The following is a 19,068-nucleotide window of genomic DNA, read 5'->3' as shown; positions in this document are numbered from 1 at the left end:
TGAGATCCTGAGGCCAATTGTCGTGCCATTCATTACCTCATGTTTCAGCATAATGATAAACAGCCCCATTTCACAAGGATCTGTACACAATTCCTGGAAGCTGAAAATGTCCCAGTTCTTCCATGGCCTGCATATTCACCAGACATGTCACCCATTGCGCATGTTTTGGATGCTCTGGATCGACATGTACGACAGCTTGTTCCAGTTCCCGCCAATATCCAGCAACATCGCACAGCCATTGAAGAGGATTGGGACAACATTCCACAGGCCACAATCAACAGCCTGATCAACTCTATGCGAAGGAGATGTGTGCCTCTGCATTAGACAAATGGTGGTCACACCAGATACTGACTGGTTTTCTGATCCACACCCCTACCTTTTTTATGGTATCTGTGACCAACAGATGCATATCTATATTCCCAGTCATGTGAAATCCATAGATTAGGGCCTAATTAATAGAGTTTAATTGACTGATTTCCTTATATGAACTGTAACTCAGTAAAATCATAGAAATTATTGCATGTTGCGTTTATATTTTTGTTCAGTGTTCTGCTCATTTCAACAACACTGTGTCCTTCTCACTGTGTCAGATACCATATTTAAACATGGCTACAGGCACAAACAACTCTAGGGGAATGGACCCCTTTGCATTAATAATTCATGAGTTGTGCTGTGTTGAGCAGGCCAGTAATATCAGACAGTCATCAATATTAATGTCACAGACAGACACACAGTGCTTTATTCATGAGGACTGGCTGTATATCACTCCACACACCACATAATCATTAAAGATACTTCAGTATTGTGTGGTGCCACCAGGACAACAACCTCTCCCTTAATGTCAGCAAGATAAAGGAGCTGATCGTGGACTACAAGAATTGGAGGGCAAAACACGCCCCCATTCACATCGACGGGGTTGTAGTGGAGCGGGTCGAGAGCTTCAAGTGCCTCGGTGTCCACATCACTAAAGAATTAACATGGTCCACACACACAAACAGTTGTGAAAAGGCACGACGATGCCTCTTCACCCGCAGGAGGCTGAAAAGATTTGGCATGGGCCCTCCGATCCCCAAAACGTTCTAAATCTGCACGATTGAGAGCTTGTTGACTGGCTCCAGTTTGTATGTCAACTGCTTGGCAATCGACCGCAAGGCGCTACAAAGGGTAGTGCTTATGGCCCAGTACATCACTGGGGCCGAACTCCCTGGCATCCAGGACCTCTATACCAAGCGGTGTCAGAAGAAGGACTTAAAAATGGTCAAAGACTCCAGCCATCAAAGTCATAGAGTGTTTTCTCTACTACTGCAGTCTAAAACCAGCAGGACCCTGAACAGCTTCTTCCCCCAAGCCATAAGACTGCTAAATAGTTAACCAAATACCTACCCGGACTATCTGCATTGACCCTTTTTGCACTAACTCTTCTGACTCATCACATATCTTGGTATAGAAACACCATAATATTAAAACCTGTTTGGGTGCATGAACCGCTAGCGGGACACCTACGACAACATCCGGTGAAATTGCAGAACGCGAAATTCAAAATACAAAAATCGGAATATTAAACATTCATTAAAATACAAGTGTCATACATCATTTTAAAGCTTAACTTCTTGTTAATCCAACCGTGTTGTCAGATTTCAAAAAGGCTTCACGGCGAAAGCATACCATGCAATTATCTGAGGACAGTGCCCCACATCAAAATACTTTTTCAACCAGCACAGGCGTCACAAAATCACAAATAGCGATTACATCACTTACCTTTGAAGATGTTCCTCTGTTGGCAATCCCAAGGGTCCCAGCTACACAATGAATGGGCGTTTTGTTCGATAAAGTCCTTTTATATCCAAAAAAGTCAGTTTAGTTGGTGCCAATGATGTCAGTAATCCACTCGTTCAACATGCATACAAACAAATCCAAAAAGTTACTGGGAAAGTACGTCCAAACAAGTCAAACGATGTTTCTAATTAATCCTCAGGTACTCCAATATCTAAATAAACGGTCATATTTAAGACGGAGAATAGTATGTTCAATAGGGAAGATAAATAACGAAGAGCGCACACCTCATTCACGCGCCAACAAGACTACTTTTCTAATGAGAGACACCTTGGAAAAACTACAACTACTTGCTCATTTAAAAAAATAAAAAAGTCTGGAACCCTTTCTAAAGACTGTTGACATCTAGTGGAAGCCATAGGAACTGCAATCTGGGTCCTATCTATTTGTATATCCCATAGGCTAGCATTGAAATGGCCTGTGACCTCCAAAAAAAAGAAATCTGGATGGATTTTCCTCAGGTTTTCGCCTGCCATATCAGTTCTGTTATATTCACAGACATTATTTTAACAGTTTTAGAAACTTCAGAGTGTTTTCTATCCAATGCTAACAATTATATGCATATCCTAGCTTCTCGGCCTGAGTAGTTTACTTTGGGCACGTGAGTCATCCTAAATTCCGAACAATAACCAGTATGCCAAAGAAGTTTTAATTAATTTAATTAAGCCAAATTTCGAACAGTATAAACAGCACAACAAATACAATAATAATTTCCCCCAAAATTATAATCAATCACATATAGTCTGTTCTAACAAAAAAAGGTTTTAAACTCTTTATTACAGCCAAGATTAAAAACAATCACATACATTCGTGAATTTAATCGCTTTAGTCGACATGTTGCGGTTTATTCATTGTTTAATTATTCAAGGTTCCCTTTGTTATTTCATTGAATGAATGATTGATTGATATACTGTATATTGAAGTAGGCCTTTAGGCCAATAAGTAAGTTATGTTAAGACAGCTACAGTAAACATGACTCTTAGGCCTACTGCTCCATGTCATTTAAATAACTTAATTTCATAAAGATCCTTGAAACCACCTGTCCCTGAATTTTCCTAAATATGTGTATTTTACATTTAAATTGTTTGGCAAACTAGGTTCATTAAAAACCTATGACGTAATGCACTCCAACATACCATACCGCAAGCTGTGCTGCAGTATGATGCAACTTTTAAATGAGGATCCACTGTATCTACTTAAATTACACTGGTTGCTCAACTAAAAGTTTTGCGATTATGCTGCGGAATTTAGAGGTAATTTGTGGTTTAGTACGGTACCATGTGTCACTACTTCATTACTCCAGACCAGCGCAAGGGGGAGTTAGAGCACTGATTATGCTTTTGGGTCCCAAGGATCTACTGTGTCTCTAACTGACAATGAATGGGCGAAAAATACACTTATTTTTTGTTACTACTCGTCAGTATTACTTACTAAAACTGTTGTTACACTAAGGTTTTTATTCTAAGAGAAACTTAGACTAGAATTAGGGTGTGGAAAAGTCTATTTAAAGGATTATTTTGCTCTTACTGTAGTACTGTAGCCTACTCCCGACCGGTCATGTTATACAGCGCCTGAGTGGCGCAGCGGTCTAAGACACTGCATTGCAGTGCACACTGTGTTACTACAGATGCTGGTTCAAAACCTGTGCTGGTTGCGACCGGGAGGACCATGAGGTGACGGTAGGCTTTTGGTTTCTCTCCCTCTAAAGACATAAATCAATAATTGTAAATAACAAATTGGCTTTATTTACAAATCACCTAATTTTTATCACTCACTTTAGGTTATTTGAAAAGTAAATAATCTCCAAAATATCATTATTTTTTAAACAAGCAATAGAAAGTTGGTTGCAATTTCAGTTTAATCCACCAGAAAAGACAGAACAGATAATACAACAAATATTGTGGTTAAACTTAAAGATACTAATTGATTAAAAAAAACTTTATCAATTGGAACCTTTAACAAGTGGAAGGGTGGAAAAAGTATTATTATAATTATTGTTAACCCTGTTTTTCACAAGCGTGTTATTATTATTATTTATTCATTTAGAATTATATAAAAGCCCCTTAGATATTCTCACAGACCAGATTTGCCCTAATGAAAAATTACCCTTAGATATTAATTTAGAATCATCCAATCCTCTAAATGTAATTATTGGCGGAGAGTCACGTCATTGAAAAAATATATTTTCCGATATACTGTAGACCTACCGTAGGCGACATGAGTCTCACTAGTGTTGAGTAATGTGCTGTTAAAAGTGGTGTAGGTCTTATTTATTTAAAAGGCATATTGAAGTTAGAAGCAATAGGATTTGAAGCAATAGCCTTTCCGCTGTGGTCAACTGTTTCGCACTGCTCTGAGACAAGCATGGGGACTGGTCTTGATAAATCAATGAGATTTTTATTTTCACTGAATCGTCGTTTGGGTATTGGTTAGACTACAATTAGGATGTGGAAATGTTATGCTCTTAGTACTTTAGCCTACTCCCAACCGTCACGTTGTACAGCGCCATATTTTCTGTTCCATCCTAACAGAGACCCTGAGGGTTTCGTTTTTCTTGGAATAGAAACACCATAATATTAATCAAATGAATGAAGCTAAATTTCTTAAAATCAATCCCATATACTATGTTCTGACAAAAAAGGTTTTCAATTCTCTAGTACAGCCAATATTGAAGGCTATCAAATGCTTCTCATTGATGCCCTCTGGTGGTCAAACTAGCACTAACTAGCATTAATGGTAACAATGTCTGACAATTAAATAACGTGCCATTGAATTCTGCGGCAGCCCGCAAGGTGTGCTGCAGTATGACGCAACTTTTAGAGGAAGAACCACAGTACCTCGTACTCCTGCCCATCGACTCGGAACTAGAACCCCATGTATATAGGCAAATTATTGCTTCTCATTGTGTATTTATTCCTTGTGTTATTATTTTTTGGGAAGGGCCTGTAAGTAAGAATTTCACAGTTAGTCTACACCTGTTGTTTACGAAGCATGTGACCAATATGATTTTAATATTGCTACATTAAGATGCACTTTAGGAGAATTCTCTAATGGCAGTGACTGTTTAAGTGTGTGTGTGTTCTATATGATCCAGGTGTATCCGCTCTCCTACAGATTCACTTGTGAGAGTCCATCTCTCCTGTCACAGTATAAAGGCAGTATTGATGCTATAAGGTCACACTCATTAGTTTTGTTTAGCCAGGGAAGAACAGGACTGAAACTGAAATGATTTTCAGCTGGGATACACATGTCCCCTTGTGTGTCTGGGTAGGGTTGTTTTGATGGAGTGCACACACACACACACATACAACTGTAACACAGTGTATAACATCCTAAATTGTCAGAAAATCCCAACATTGTGTTTCAAAGGCCTGCCATTAAAGCTAGTTGAGGATGATGTGGAGAATGGAGGATGCTTTATGGATGAAACGGTCCATGGGGGACAGGAGTGTATTACCGGTTGGACACATCAATCCTAGACAATAGTGCAGATCTACTATCGGCTGCCTAGGTTATCATCATCACAAATTGTAAGCAAGCTACTTACAGTGCCTCTTAAAGACAAAATTGCCATCGGGAAAAGAGGGTGGGCTATCAGCTGATGTAAATCTGCTAGTTAGCTAGCTTGATTTATTTTACTGATTGTGATTTACATCTCGGTCTTTCTGCCTCTCTCTGCTGTGTATCAGCCAACCAGACCGAATATTGATGTTAATCAAATGTTATGCTGCTGTGGCAGTACTGTTGATATTTATTTATTTGTATCTAGCTACACACACTCGACTGGTGACCACATCTCTCAAGCCATTCGTGTTTAGAAACCGGGCGAGCATACAGGGCAGATCAACAGGCGCAACCAACGGACGTGGTGTGTGATAGCGACCTTGACAATGACTTGCGGGCAGTGGGTTCCGAACAACAATTACATTTTTTTGTTTTTTAATTAAACCAACAAAAAAAATGGGGGGATTATACCACCACCAAAAAGGGCACTTTGGAGGCTGGAAGGGAAAAGTGCCATGTCCCCTTCACAGGTAAAGCCCTATCTGTGCACGTGCCTGCCCATTCCTGTATCCAGTGGTCTCTTCCTGTCCTGGACAGTTGCCAGGATATGGGAAGGAGTGACACTTCAGAGATGCTTTGTTGTTGACTTCCTAGCCCTCTCCTACCTGCTCCAAAGTAGCTTGTAGTTGTAGTCCTAGTTCTCTGTATGGAGCTGACTTTGATCCACTATCACACACCACTGGCATCCCTCACCCAACCCCTAATCCATTCCTACCTAGTCCCACCTAGTCCCACTCCACTACCCCCTAGCTCCTGCCACTCACACTCTGTTTCCCACACACACTCAAGCACAGCTCTGAGTGTGCTATTGGTGCTGTGGGTGGATCCAGGTTGTCAAAAGAACAGGATAAATAGCAGGGAGCAGCTAGTGTAATCACTGTTAGAGAAGGAAGGCTGGCTCTCTCATCCTTTATCTCAGGGGTACATTACTTCCTCTCTCTTTCTTCTCCTTCCTCCCTCCGTTGGGCTGTGGTGCTGAGTGGATGTGGTGGCAGAGAGAAGGATGGGCAGATTACTGCTGCTGCCAAGGACATTTGAGGGGACTGGGGGGAGTAAACACATGCACATACTATACTGCCTTATACACACTGCCAGCTGCTGCTACAACACTAGCCCCAGACCCCTGATGGTCTCTCTCTCTCTCTCTCTCTCTCTCTCTCTCTCTCTCTCTCTCTCTCTCTCTCTCTCTCTCTCTCCCTCTCTCTCTCTCTCTCTCTCTCTCTCTCTCTCTCTCTCTCTCTCTCTCTCTCTCTCTCTCTCTCTCTCTCTCTCTCTCTCTCTCTCTCTCTCTCTCTCTCTCTCTCTCTCTCTCTCTCTCTCTCTCTCTCTCTCTCTCTCGGCCCAGACTGAAAGGCAGAGGGCCACAGCACTTAAGGACCCTCAGGGCACCCATAGCCAGGGAGGGAGACTTGAATTGAACATGCAGTGTGCACTCTGAAGGGAAGGAGATGAGTGCACTTCACTGTTTTCTGAAAGGAAGGATTGGAAACTTGGAAGGGAACCTGTAGTATGCTTCAATTTGTGCTGTGATGTGCACGACTGTCTCACATCAAATCATCTGATCTCCCCTTTGAAGGGCAGAAGTAGCCTGCAGATGCTGCAGAGAAGGTGTAAGGGAGCAGGGAGGGAGCATGTAACATTGGTCATGTCAAAAAATAATTAGGGGTATTTGGGAAGTGTTTTGTTTTTCTTCTTCTTGACCATATAAGGAGTTGTAGTTGTACTTCTCCTCAGAACACAAACTCAGACCCCATGTTATTCTCCTCATTTGTTTACCTTAAAATAATCAAAACAAATTCAAATTATGTTTCCATCCAAATTGGGGCCAGATTGCTGTAAACACATTTAGCATTCTCCTCAAAAGGACGGATGTTTTCTCTTTCTATTGAGTTAAACACACTTGGGAGGTGGTGGATCAGACAAAGTTTGGGAATCTATTCATTAGGCCTGTTAGCGTGTTGTTGTTAGCTCGTAAGAACTGCTTGGAATCTATGTGTGAGCATGTACGTGCACGTCTGTCTGTCTCTTGATGCCCGTGGGATATAGCACAGCCTCAGGCAAAATTATACTGGGTTTTATTCAGCAAATTGGTCTCTTTGCTGTTCTCAGTGTGTGTGGTCCAGAGTGCTTTGACTGAATGAGTTGGTATTTCGCTAACCAACAGAGGCTGGAGGGCCCTTGTTCAAAAACCACAGGTTTAATGTATTTCTCCCCAAGACATAGACTAAGTCAAAACACCCTGAAACCACAAGTGTTTATGTCTATCTCTGAGAATCTACCCAGGAAAGAGATGGAAATATTTATATATGTAGTCTTAAATCAAATCAAACTTTATTTGTCACGTGCCGAATACAACAAGTGTAGATCTTATTGTGAAATGCTCACTTACCTTAACCAACAGCGCAGTTCAAGAACAGTAAAGAAAATATTTACCAAATAAACTAAAGTAAAAAATTATAAAAAGTAACACAATAAAATAACAATAACAAGGCTATATATAGTGGGTACCGGTACCTAGTCAATGTACAGGTTAATCGAGGTCATTTGTACATGTAGGTAGGGGTGAAATGACTATGCATAGATAATAAACTTCGAGTAGCAGCGGTGTACAAAACAAATGGACGGGGAGGGGGTGTCAATGTAAATAGTCCAGTGGCCATTTGATTAATTGTTCAGCAGTCTTATGGCTTGGGGGTAGAAGCTGTTAAGGAGCCTTTTGGTCCTAGACTTAGCGCCCAGGGACCACTTGCCGTTCGGTAGCAGAGAAAACAGTCTATGACTTGGGTGACTGGAGTCTCTGACAATTTTTGACACCGCCTATTATATACAGTAGGTCCTGGATGGCAGGAAGCTTGACTCCAGTGATGACTGGGCCTCAAGCACTACCCTCTGTAGCGCCTTACGGTCAGATGCCGAGCAGTTGCCATACCATACTGGGATGCAACCGGTCAGGATGCTCTCGATGGTGCAGCTGTATAACTTTTTGAGGATCTGGGGACTCATGCCAAATCTTTTCAGTCTCCTGAGGAGTAAAAGGTGTTGTCGTGCTCTCTTCACGACTGTCTTGGTGTGTTTGGACCATGATAGTTCATTGGTGATGTGGACACCAAGGAACGTCGATGTTAATGGGGGCCTGTTCGGCCCTCCTTTTCCTGTAGTCCACGATCATCTCCTTTGTCTTGCTCACATTGAGGGAGAGGTTGTTGTCCTGGCACCACACTGCCAGGTCTCTGACCTCCTCCCTATAGGCTGTCTCATCGTTGTTGGTGATCAGGCCTACCACTGTTGTGTCATCAGCAAACTTAATGTTGGTGTTGGAGTTGTATTTGACTACGCAGTCGTGGGTGAACAGGGTGTACAGGAGGGGACTAAGTACACACCCCTGAGGGGCCCCAGTGTTGAGAATCAGCATGGCAGACGTGTTATTGCCTACCCTTACCACCTTGGGGCTGCCCGTCAGGAAGTCCAGGATACAGTTGAAGAGGGAGGTGTTTAGTCCCAGTGTCCTTAGCTAAGTGATGAGCTTCGTGGGCACTATGGTGTTGAATGCTGAGCTGTAGTCAATGAACAGCATTCTCACATAGGTGTCAATTTTGTCCAGGTGGGACAGGTAAGCGTGGAGTGCGACTGAGATTGCGTCATCTGTGGATCTGTTGGGGCGGTATGCAAATGTGAGTGTGTCTAGAGTATCCGGGAGTGAAAGATTAGTGAAATCTGTGTGGGTAGCTGGACAGGTAGGATGACTGACAGTGAAGGTGAACAGGTGGTCAAGGGTCAGGTGACAGAGGAATGGATGAGACTGAGGCAGGAATTAATTTAACCATGAAGTGGTATATTTACTGGGTAGTCTGTGCTGCATAACAAAGGAAACAGAATAACATGTATCCAATCAAATTCATAATCCCAAAGATCAAATCATAACAATCATTCATTATTAACATAATTAGGTAATTCAGCAATTCAGTTCAATAACAAGTCAATAGGAATCATCCCTGAGTCATTTAGGCTCGTCACTATTCGTCATAATCATGAGAAGAATAATACACATAATTAAATCAGTGATCGGTTATTCAATCTCCAATCCCCATCAGTTTGATATCAGAATTGATCAGTTCAGCAAACAATTAAGTTTCATATTTCACCCTTTCAAGTTTGTCCTCATATGTACATGTAATTTCATTACATATTAACCATATATTGATGGCATAATTGGCCTGTGATGATCTGTAGGGCCGTGATCATTGACCATTTACATTACACAGTAGGTTTGAAGCGTGCGCTCCAAGCCGCGCTCCGCGGTAATAACTATAAACAATAACTGATAGCCCCCTCTCCCGATCGCAACAGATAGTTCAGATGAAAGGTAACAGATTCGGTGGACCTACGTGAATTCATGGACGCACAGAACTTATGGATTAGACGGAGTTATTAAGGAAGAGAAAGCAGCGAGATCCTCCTTTTAATGAGTAGAGATCTGTCGGACATTTCCACCTAACCTAATTAAAGCGCCCCTGGCCCAGCTGAGCAAGTAGCCATAAATTAAAGGATTCTTCCACCAACTCCATGGGCCTTTCTACAGGGAGGATGCTGTTGATGTGAGCCAAGACCAGCCTTTCAAAGCACTTCATGGCTACCGACGTGAGTGCTACGGGGCGGTAATCATTTAGGCAGGTTACCTTCGCTTCCTTAGGCACAGGGACTGTGGTGGTCTGCTTGAAACATGTAAGTATTACAGTCTCGGTCAGGGAGCGGTTGAACATGTCAGTGAAGACACTTGCCAGTTGGTCCGCGCATGCCTGGTAATCTGTCTGGCCCAGCGGCTTTGTGAATGTTGACCTGTTTAATGGGCTTGCTCACATCGGCTACCGAAAGCGTTATCACACAGTCATCCAGAACAGCTGGTGCTCTTGTGCATGCTTCAATGTTGCTTGCCTCGAAGTGAGCATAAAAGGCATTTAGCTCGTCTGATAGGCTGATAGGCGTCACTGGGCAGCTCGCGTCTGGGTTTCCCTTTGTAGTCCGTAATAATTTTCAAGCCCTGCCACATCCGATGAGCGTCAGAGCTGGTGTAGTAGGATTCAATCTTAATCCTGTATTGACGCTTTGTTTGTTTGATGGTTCGTCTGAGGGCATAGCGGTATTTCTTATAAGCGTCCGGACAATTGTCCCACTCCTTGAAAGCGGCAGCTGTAGCCTTTAGCTCGATGCGGCTGTTGCCTGTAATGCCAAGAGTGTGCAAAGCTGTCATCAAGGCAAAGGGTGGCTATTATTTGAAGAATACTACATGATTCCATATGTGTTATGTCATAATTTTGATGTCTTCACTATTGTTCTGCAATGTAGGAAATAGCAAAAATAAAGAAAAACTCTTGAATGAGTAGGTGTCCAAACTTTTGACTCCAAACTACTGTATGTAAAGACAACATTAAATTCAGAATAGTCTGATGGGTGATAATATTAGTTTAAGTATTATCACTTGTGAATGATGCCCAGTTTATGCATTAAGGCAAGAAACAGTGCATACCTTTATTTTGTGACTTTTTCAGATCATATTTGCACACCTAATGTATCCTAGCCTATAGGTTTATATGTTTTAATAAGGTTTGTATCACAACTAAAGTGGCCAAATAACTTCTGAAAAGTAAGCACATTAATCCGCTTTATAGCCGGTGTAAAGCCTAACTAGCATACATAGATTGTGCGTGAGTTTCAAGTTTGGGGAAGATCATTTTCACCATAAAAATGCACCTTTATGATAAAGCATTACATGCATAATCGCATTTGCCGTCACTTTTCGACAACAGTGTTTCCCCACTAATTGATTGCATTTTGGAACATTCACTCTTTTAGCCTACTGCTTTGTGTGCATTGTTGCGCTTATAATATGAAAAAATAGCCTAATAGTTTATCAACATTTTGAGCTAAACAATCAGCCTCCTTGCTTTTAAAAGGTTTTTTAATACAAGTGGCTGTATTAATTTGGGATCTATCGCATCCCACAACTGTCCCAGAGTATGCTTGGAATATTTATTTATTGCACAGAAGGACAAATTGACCAATTGAATAGGTCAACTTTTGTACTATGGGGATAGTTATCATGACACAAGGCGAGACCCAGATGCAGACACAGGAGGCAGATGGTTGGAGTCTTACAATGTTTATTCATCCAAAAGGAGTAGGCAAGAGAATGGTCGTGGACAGGCAAAAGGTCAAAACCAGATCAGAGTCCAGGAGGTACAGAGTGGCAGACAGGCTCGTGGTCAAGGCAGGCAGAATGGTCAGGCAGGCGGGTACAAAGTCCAGAAACAGGCAAGGGTCAAAACCAGGAGGACTAGAAAAAGGAAAAATCCAAAAAGCAGGAGAATAGGAAAAACCACTGGTTGACTTGGAAACATACAGGACAAACTGGCACAGAGAGACAGGAAACACAGGGATAAATACACTGGGGGAAATAAGTGACACCTGGAGGGGGTGGAGACAATCACAGGGACAGGTGAAACAGATCAGGGCGTGACAATAGTAGATTGACATAAGCTAGTGCTTCTGCTGTTCGTTAGGCCTACTCATCTTGTTGGCTGACGGAAAGTAGGCTAAATGTGGACATTTCTAACATCTTCAATATGCACCTCGGTATTCGATAAGAGGGGAGTGCACAGTTGCGTCCCCGATGTGTCTGTCTTCGTTCACCTACTTCTTAGCTGAAATGCCTGTGAAAAGGACCCGATCACGTCACAGGCATTGACTACATCTGAGTGAGCTATGTGAGTGAGAGGTACTTCGGAGCACGGCAGCCGAGAGAAGGGAATTATATTCAGCTCAAGGGCACAACAGCCACTTTGGCCGCAAAAGTCATGGATTGCTTAGGGGGCATTGCGGCCACACAAGGTGGATGCAGCCTGGTGAGAACATTATCAAGTGCTTGTCAAATTGTGAATGAGAGACTGATGAAGTGTGTGCAGCTTGTGACTTTTTTCAAATCATCATTAGAGTCCCATCATGCAGCCTTAGAATGTATTAACAATCAAAACATATAGCCCAACGTTTGTATCACAACTAAAGTTGCATAAATAACTCTAATATAATTATATAGGACCAGTTTCTTTGTTCAACACAGAATAGCCGCATGTGCGCACTTCCTTTGAAATCGTTTGGAGAAAATGTTCTTTCTAATTAATTAAGCTATGTTCAATTGTATTCTTTAAACTATAAAATCATTTAAAAAATTAAGCCATGGAATTCTAAGCAAATCTTGTTTGCTAAATGAACTAGTGTAGCCCACAGCCATATGGCATAGTCATATCAGGGCCTAACAACTCAGAGTATGCTATTCTGTTCTTCTGAAATAGACTACATTTTCTTCATATCATATTACTTTAGACCTATCTGAAATAAAGAATGTATTTATTGTGATGGTGTAGGCTATATTAAATGGATTTATTAGACTTTTTAAAATGTAGATGTTCCAAAAGTCTGCATCAGTGGCTGTGGAAGCCAGGAGATGATAAACATGTTTATGCTAATTAATGGTAAATCACCGGCTGATAAAATGTTATAACCGCCACAGCCCTAGATGCTACCTTCGATTGTAAACTTTCATGGTCAAAACACATACAGTTAAAGTCGGAAGTTTACATACACCTTAGCCAAATACATTTAAACTCAGTTTTTCACAATTCCTGATATTTAATCTTAGTAAAACTTCCCTGTCATAGGTCAGTTAGGATCACCACTTTATTTTAAGAATGTGAAATGTCAGAGTAATAGTAGAGAGAATTATTTATTTCAGCTTTTATTTCTTTCATCACATTCCGAGCGGGTCAGAAGTTTACAGACACTCAATTAGTATTTTGTAGCAATGTCTTTAAATTGTTTTACTTGGATCAAAAGTTTCAGGTAGCCTTCCACAAGCTTCCCACAATAAGTTGGCTGAATTTTGGCCCATTCCTCCTGACAGCGCTGGTGTAACTGAGTCAGGTTTGTAGGCCTCCTTGCTCGCACACACGTTTTCAGTTCTGCCCACAAATTTTCTATGGGATTGAGGTCAGGGCTTTGTGGCCACTCCAATACCTTGACATTGTTGTCCTTAAGCCATTTTGCCACAACTTTGGAAGTATCTTTGGAGTCATTGTTCATTTGGAAGACCCATTTGCGACCAAGCTTTAACTTCCTGACTGATGTCTTGAGATGTTGCTTCAATATATCCACATAATTTTCCATCCTCATGATGCCATCTATTTTGTGAAGTGCACCAGTCCCTCCTGCAGCAAAGCACCCCCACAACATGATGCTGCCACTTCCGTGCTTCACGGTCGGGATGGTGTTCCTCGGCTTGCAAGCCTCCCCCTTTTTCCTCTAAACATAACAATGGTCATTATGGCCAAACAGTTGTATTTTTGTTTCATCAGACCAGAGGACATTTCTCCAAAAAGTACGATATTTGTCCCCATGTGCAGTTGCAAACCGTAGTCTGGCCTTTTTATGGTGGTTTTGGAGCAGTGGCTTCTTCCTTGCTGGGCGGCCTTTCAGGTTATGTCGATATAGGACTCATTTTTACTGTGGATATAGATACTTTTGTACCTGTTTCCTCCAGCATCTTCACAAGGTCCTTTGCTGTTGTTCTGGGATTGATTTGCACTTTTCGCACCAAAGTGCATTCATCTCTGGGAGACAGAACGCATCTCCTTCCTGAGCGGTATGACGGCTGTGTGGTCCCAATGTGTTTATACTTGCATACTATTGTTTATACAGATGAACGTGGTACCTTCGGGCATTTGGAATTTGCTACCAAGGATGAAACGGACATGTGGAGGTCTACAATTTTTTATCAGAGGTCTTGGCTGATTTCTTTAAATTTCTCCTATGATGTCAAGCAAAGAGGCACTGAGTTTGAAGGTAGGCCTTGAAATACATCCACAGGTACACCTCCAATTGACTCAAATTATGTCAATTAGCCTATCAGAATCTTCTGAAGCCATGACATAATTTTCTGGAATTTTCCAAGCTGTTTAAATGCACAGTCAATTGATGTAAACTTCTGACCCACTGGAATTGTGATAAAGTGAATTAGAAGTGAAATAATCTGTCTGTAAAAAATTGTTGGAAAAATGAATTGTGTCATGCACAAAGTAGATGTTCTAAACGACTTGCCAAAACTATAGTTTGTTAACAAGACATTTGTGGAGTGGTTGAAAAACGAGATTTAATGACTCCAACCTAAGTGTACGTAAACTTCCGACTTCAACTGTAGATTCAATCGTTGTAAAGATGGGAGAGGTCTGTCCATAATAAAGAGATGCTCTGCTTTTTTTGACACCACACTCCAAAAAGCAAGTCCTGTAAGCTCTAGTTTAGTCTTATCTTGATTAATGTGCTGCAAAAAAGACATAGTTGGCCCAGAACAGAGTGGCACGTCTTGCTCTTCATTGTAATCAGAGGGCCAATATAAATACTATGCATGCCAGTCACTCTTGCCTTAGAGACGAGGAGAGACTGACTGCATTACTTATTTTTTATATAAGAAACATTGTGTTGAAAATTCAAAATTGTTTGTATGGATATGTAGGCTAGGTGTGCCATTTTTAAATCTATGTAGTTCTGTTCTTATCTATTAATGTTCTGTATTATGTCATGTTTCATGTTTTGTGTGGACTCCAGGAAGAGTAGCTGCTGCTTCCGCAACAGCTAATGGGGATCCAAAACAAAATACCAAATACCATGATAAATAACAATGATTCTGCTTTCTCAAATATACAGGAAAACTCCACTGATTTTTTCTGAAAAAAGGAACAGAGTAAAGGTGCTATGTCTGACAAGAAAGGTCTTGAATAACCTCTACTGTGTTCTTGTTAGTGCAGCTTGTCAACTACCCATCGTGCTGTATCTGTCCTGCAGACTCAGAGGAGTATGACTCGTCGCAAAGTTCTGCTTGACTGAGAGGGATAGATGTTCACCTTTATGGAAACTGACAGGTGTCTCTCTCTTTCCTCCCCAGTGCCCCTAACCGTTGCACATGTATTATATTCACTCCCTCTTCAATTCTATTGCCATTATACCAGTGACAGTTCTCTATGCAAAGGTACTTAGTACATAAAAACAGTCAGTCTTTCAGCTGGAGGCTAAGGTATTCTTTTCATCTTCAAACTATTACAATTATTCTGACAAATTATGTGTAAAGCAAACAATTATTTAACCAGAGTTACCCAAGTAAACAGTACAAAGATGTTTACTGTAGTGATGCGCGGGTTGACTCATAACCCGCAATCCCTGCAGTTATTTCCGTGGAGCGGGCAGGTTTAGGGTCATGAAATATTGTGTGGATGAAAGGTGGGTGGCGGGCGGGTTGAATTCAAATCTGAAAATCCAGCGGGTTGAATTAAAAGAAAACAATGCATTAAAAATCAATACATGTATTATTCGTGTGCAATTCATATCTATAGGCTACATTGAGGTTTTTATTTCATTATTTTTTACCTGCCGTTACTGTGTAAGCCTAAGCTTCAGGGCCTGTCTGTATGCGTGCCAAATACACGCCAATCGCCAAGTGCTTTTGGAAACTTGGGCAGAAAAAGTTAACGTCGATCCACTGAGTTAAAAAGCACAATGTCGGATTTCAATTCAATAAGATAAAAGCTGCAAAATGGCGAGTTTAAAGAGAGGGGAGGGCCAGAACAGTAATGTTTGGGAAAGATTTTGTTAAGTGGCAAAAGAAGATGATAGCAGTGCCAGCTAAGTTATGTGTGATAATTGTGAGGCGCTATACAAATTCGAGAGTCACAAGACGGGGACATCAAATATGGCACGTCAAGGAAACTGTAGCCTACTGTTCAGATAGGTTAAATGTAATGGTAACATAACTGAAATTGGGACACTGACTGTGTTACTATTTCCATTTTTAATTTTGCAAGTGTTTTATAATTGTTCTTTTTAACTCTGCATTGTTGGGAAAGGGCTCGTAAGTAAGCATTTCACTGTAAAGTCTACACCTGTTGTATTCGGCGCATGTGAGAAATAAAATTGGATATATCTAATTTTAGACAAGCTGACTAACAAATAGCCAACCAAAATGTTGGAAATTCTAAACTGAAACATATCTAAATTAGGCTTTAAAAAATTCATCCTGCTCTCCCTGTCAAAAAATTGTTCTGCCATCTGACTGTACAGCGCATTTTCTATCGGCCTATTTGTGGATTAGGGTCGGGGTAGGCCCTCAGATTTTCACTTTATCACATATAGTCAGCCGGTTGCTGATGGGTTATTAGCAATTGCGTGGGTTTGGGTAAACAAACAACTGACCCGCACATTACTAGTGTACTACACTTGATGAAATCACTACGCACACACACACACAGAGAGAGAGTGTTCTAGTTCCACTGTTCATCAAGAGTTGAGAGTAAACAGCTTGTCTGGTAATGTCCTGATTAACCTGTAGATCAGACAGCGACACACCATCACTCATCAACTCTGTGTGTATGTGTGTGTGTGTGTGTGTGTGTGTGTGTGTGTGTGTGTGTGTGTGTGTGTGTGTGTGTGTGTGTGTGTGACACCAGTGTTGATGCTGCAGTATCTGCACCTAAGACAGATGACAGAACATGGATTTGGGGTGTAATTTGCTGACTTCGAAACAAACTTAGTGGATTGAGTGAACTGTTTGTTCAGAGAGTGAATCTGTGCAGTGTAATAGAAAGGAAAGGGGGATAACCTGGTCAGTTGTACAACTGAATGCATTCAACTGAAGTGTGTCTTCTGCATTTAACCCAACCCCTTTCAATAATGGTGACTATCCATACGTTATGTATTGTAAAATTGTCTAGCTTGGACCTGTAACTCATTCTTTGTGTTGTCTGTAGCTAGGTTTCCATACAATTGGCAACACATTTTCATGTTAATACAGTATTCAAAAATCCGCATGAGGACAATGTGTGCATTTTCCCACCAGTGGTGTGTTTCCACCAAATGGACTTGCTGTGGATACTGTATCTGTCCTGCAGACTCAAAGGAGCATGACTCGTCGCAAAGTTCTGCTTGACTGAGAGGGATAGATGTTCACCTTTATGGAACTCCCTCTTATCCACTTGCTGTGGATAAAAATCACTTGCTGTGGATATCTGTGAGCCAACAGCTCACAGATACAGTGCGGGTAGGCTAGTCTACATCGATCATGTCACCAGAATAAGACCCTTGATATTTATTGGAAAGGAGCATCAAGCTCATCACTGTACACTTTCACCACCCTGTGAAGTTAATTATTTTATCTGTAGCCTAATAAACCGCATGCTTTCCCAAGTCATAGTGGGAGGACCACACACCATATCATCTTGTGACTCCAAGTTTACTTCGATATGATGGTTATTATATCAATATTTGAGCATAAAGGCATTTCCACTGCCATTTCACGCATGAGTAATTTTACCGACACAAAAAGATCCCACCATGTCGAATGAACAAATTCTTTGTCAGCATTTAGAAAAATGTACCGAAACTTCCTGTTTCCATCACAGCTGTCATGATTTTTTTATACGGTATGACTTTACTCGCATAAAAACTATGGATGGAAATGTGGGTTGTGTCATGAAACAGTACTTTGGAAACATCCAACAACATATGATTTGATTTCTGAAGCAGTTTTCTCTCCAACTGGCCTGAGCAAGGATGCTCTAATAGGTCCATCAACATGTAATCTCTCTCTCTCTCTCTGTATTCTTCAGTAAATGCATATTCTATGCAATTATCTCTGTCTGACACACACACATACACAAATGCAACTCTCTCTCTCTCTCTCCGACACAGATTGATTTAGCTATTCAAGGAAAAACAATATAGTCCTCCAGGCCTTTGACAGATACAAGTTGCTATTGTTCTTCTTTTTCAATTAATTATTGTGTGAATACTATTCCGGTAGTAACATATTTGGTTGTCTGTCTGACATGTAGATGCATGAGCGAGCATGGCTCTTCTTTTTCTCTCAGGGCCTGTTCAGCAATGCCTCTGTTTTACCTTAAGCTCTGCTTATCACCTTATCACCAGGGGAAATGTTAGTCTGGCGAACACTGGTTGGCTCTCCTCTGTGTCTTTCTTACTCAATCACCCACACGCACAGCCACACTCAGCTCCCCGGCCCTTTCCTTCACAACGGTTGGATTTTTAAATTGAGAAAACCAATCAAACCCATTGACCCATTTCTAAGCAAATATTGCATTAACAAACAGCCTCCTTTCCAGACCAGTGTGGTCACAGCTCTCCCTGCGCTGTGAATCACATGGGTCGCTTCAGCCAGGCTAGGGAAATGTACACTCACACTGCCAAAGAACACATTGAATATGAACATATATAAATATGTCTCTCTGACTTTCTTTCTATTTATCGACAGTGCCTTCAGAAAGTATTCATACCACTTGACTTATTTCACATTTTGTTTTGTTACAGCCTGAATTCGAAATGGTTCAATATTTTTTCTCTCGCCCATCTACACACAATACCACATAATGACAAAGTGAACGCATGTTTTTTGAAATTTGAGCAAATTTATTGACAATAAAATGCAGAAATATGTAATTTACATACTGTAAGTATTCACAGCCCTGAGTACATGTTAAAATCACCTTTGGCAGTGATTACAGCTGTGAGTCTTTCTGGGAAAGTCTCTAAGTGCTTTGCACATCTGGACAATATTTG

General features: G+C 41.2%; 1 protein-coding gene across 1 annotated transcript in view; it reads left to right on the top strand.

Moving 5' to 3' along the window:
• Positions 1-19,068, top strand: part of LOC120052091 (carboxyl-terminal PDZ ligand of neuronal nitric oxide synthase protein-like) — a 243,937-nt gene that overhangs the window by 195,068 nt on the left and 29,801 nt on the right. The gene's annotated exons all lie outside the window — the stretch shown is intronic.

Source organism: Salvelinus namaycush, chromosome 8, assembly GCF_016432855.1.
Source record: "Salvelinus namaycush isolate Seneca chromosome 8, SaNama_1.0, whole genome shotgun sequence".
Taxonomy (NCBI): domain Eukaryota; kingdom Metazoa; phylum Chordata; class Actinopteri; order Salmoniformes; family Salmonidae; genus Salvelinus; species Salvelinus namaycush.
Note: the sequence above shows the minus strand (reverse complement) of the source record. Positions and strands in the feature narration are given on the sequence as shown.